The following is a 220-nucleotide window of genomic DNA, read 5'->3' as shown; positions in this document are numbered from 1 at the left end:
ATGCACTGCCCTTCTGCCTGAGACCGGGCACGCCAGCGCATCAGCATATCAAGGGCCGGCGCGGAAGGGGAAGGCGAATGCGCTCGTTAGGGAAAAATGGCCTTGTTTGTCTTGCAGTTCGATCGCTTCATCTGAAATTGGCTGTACTCTCTTTTTTTCTGACATTTTTCGGTCTGTTTGTTTCTGCTTTTTTATTCTGTTTTATGTGTTTCTGGCTGTC

The sequence above is a fragment of the Penaeus monodon genome, chromosome 24 (genome assembly GCF_015228065.2).
Source record: "Penaeus monodon isolate SGIC_2016 chromosome 24, NSTDA_Pmon_1, whole genome shotgun sequence".
In the NCBI taxonomy this organism is placed as follows: domain Eukaryota; kingdom Metazoa; phylum Arthropoda; class Malacostraca; order Decapoda; family Penaeidae; genus Penaeus; species Penaeus monodon.
Note: the sequence above shows the minus strand (reverse complement) of the source record.